This window comes from Silene latifolia, chromosome X, assembly GCF_048544455.1.
Source record: "Silene latifolia isolate original U9 population chromosome X, ASM4854445v1, whole genome shotgun sequence".
Classification (NCBI taxonomy): Eukaryota; Viridiplantae; Streptophyta; class Magnoliopsida; order Caryophyllales; family Caryophyllaceae; genus Silene; species Silene latifolia.
In genome coordinates, this window is record NC_133537.1 from 147,177,788 (window position 1) to 147,180,315 (window position 2,528).

At 41.4% G+C, this 2,528-nt stretch overlaps 1 non-coding gene across 1 annotated transcript; it reads left to right on the top strand.

Moving 5' to 3' along the window:
• Nucleotides 1–2,188: 2,188 nt before the first annotated feature.
• On the top strand, nucleotides 2,189–2,295 carry LOC141625859 (small nucleolar RNA R71). Its single transcript, XR_012535607.1, has one exon. It is a non-coding gene; the product is annotated as a small nucleolar RNA R71 (small nucleolar RNA).
• The last annotated feature ends 233 nt before the right edge of the window (nucleotides 2,296–2,528 follow it).

The window sequence follows — 2,528 nt, forward strand, 5'->3', positions numbered from 1 at the left end:
GGGAGTTAGAAATATTTACAAGTGGTGGTTTAGGGAGGACTCCACCAAACTCTCATTCTTGATGAGATGTCAAGGGGGCATGTTCAAGGTGTTGTTGATGTTGCTCAACACCTTGAAGAAGTAGTCAAAAGCTTGTTCATTGTTATGGTAGAGGTCCTCAATAGACCGTGCCCTTTGTTGTTGATCATGATCGATGGCATGCCCAATGTAGGGATTAAAGATCCCTTCAAATTCGTCGTCCCAAAGACCACAAACTTCGTTGAGTTGATCATTGAAAATCTCTTGCTTAGATGGAGACAACTCTCCCAATTTCTTCTCTTGGCTAATGAGGCCATCCTCTTCTTCCTTGGTTGATTTTGATGAGCTTTGCAAGCTCTCCTTGTCACAATTCACTTGCTCTTTGAATGGAGCATCTTCAATTTTCTTCCTCCATTGGAGTTCCGATTTCTTCCTTTCATCTTTCCGGCTATAATGATCAATCATGAAACATGGCTCATGCAAACGAGGAGCTCTCATGGTCTTGTCAAGATTAAAAGTTATGCTTTCATCTCCCACTTCTAGAGTGAGCTCTCCATGTTTCACATCAATCACTGCACCCGCGGTGTGTAGGAAAGGTCTTCCTAAGATGATTGGAATGTTGGAATCTTCCTCCATATCAACAATGACAAAGTCCACCGGGATGAAAAACTTCCCAATTCGCACGGGGACATCTTCCCATATCCCTAATAGTGTCTTCGTCGATCTATCGGCCATTTGAAGTGTGATATTGGTGCATTTAAGCTCTCCCATTCCCAACTTTTTACTCACCGAGTACGGCATGACACTCACACTAGCCCCTAGATCACATAAGGCTTTGTTGATCGTCGTGTCGCCAATGGTACACGGTATTGAGAAGCTTCCCGGATCCTTTAACTTTAGAGGTGAACTCCCTTGAAGTATTGCACTACGCACCTTAGTGAAGGCGATAGTCTCAAGTTTCCGGATCGACTTCTTCTTTGTGAGGATATCTTTCATGTACTTTGCATAGGCCGGTACGTGATTGATTAATTCCGTGAAAGGAATTGAGACTTCTAAATTCTTCACAATTTCCATGAACTTTCCAAGTTGATCATCAAATTTGGGCTTGGCTTGACGACTTGGAAAAGGAAGTCTAATCACAATGGGCTCCTTCTCTTTGGCTTTGTCTTCATTTTTCTTTGAACTTTCTTCTTTTGATGATTCCCCTTCTTTGGGGCTTTGCACAATTTCTTCATTTTCACTAGCTTTCACAACTTCATCCTCAACTTGCTTCTTCGGTGCCTCATATCTTGTACCACTTCTCAAGTGAATGGCACTAACCGTTTCATGTCTAGGGGGATTACTTTGAGGTGGTAATTGCCCCTTTTGTCTTTGTGAGCTTGAAGATGCTAGTTGAGTCAATTGTGTTTCCAACATCTTGGTGTGAGCTAGAATGTTGTTGATGGTGGTGTCCTTTGCTTGGCTATCTTTTTGCATTTGAGTGAAAAATTCTTGTTGATTCTTTTGCATTTGGAGGACCGCTTTTTGGACATCAAAACCTTGGTCATTTTGGTGATTGTATGGATTTTGATTTTGGTAACCTTGGTTTTGATTGTAAAAGGGTCTTTGATTTTGATTTCTCATGGGTGGTGGAGTGTATGTTGTTTGAGGGTTTTGAACATTTTAGCTTTTGTATGAGAGATTTGGATGGAACTTGGTGTTTTCATTGTAAAAATTTGAATAAGGGGTACCACTTTTGTAAGCTTGGAAAGCATTAACTTGTTCGGTTGTTCCCCTACACTCACTTGGGTCATGACCCAAAGTTCCACAATTCTCACATATCCCACTTGGGATTGATGAGGATGCCGTCATGGCATTGACATGATGCTTTGATGTTTTTGAGTTTTCCTCAAGTCTAGCCATAGCTTGTTCAAACTTCAAGTTGATTGTGTCAATGTGAGCACTAAGTTGAGCACCCAATTGAGTAACGGAGTCCACTTCATGCTTTCCTCCTCTAGTAGCCTTGCGAGGTCTACTATATTGTGAATTATGGACCGCCATTTCCTCAATCTTGTTCCATGTTTGATTGTCATCAACTTCGGTGAACATTCCATTTGATCCCATATTGAGAATGTTCCTAGAATCTTCATATAAACCATTCCAAAATTGTTGCACTAAAAACCATTCGCTAAGTCCATGGTGAGGACATAAGCGACAAATACCTTTGAACCGCTCCCAAGCTTCATACAAAGATTCTTCATCCCTTTGCTTAAAACCCGTAATTTGAGCTCTTAGCATGTTAGTCTTTTCCGGTGGGTAGAATTTTTGTAGAAAGCTAGAGCCAACTTCTTCCAAGAATCTATTCCAAGGGTGGCCTTATCAAGGCCCTTCAACCATTGCTTTGCGGTACCGATTAACGAAAAAGGAAATAAGACCCATCTTATTTGGTCTTGAGTCACGCCCGTTTGAGAGATAGCATCACAATAATCGCAAAAGGTTTCCATATGAGAATGAGGGTCCTCACTAGGCAT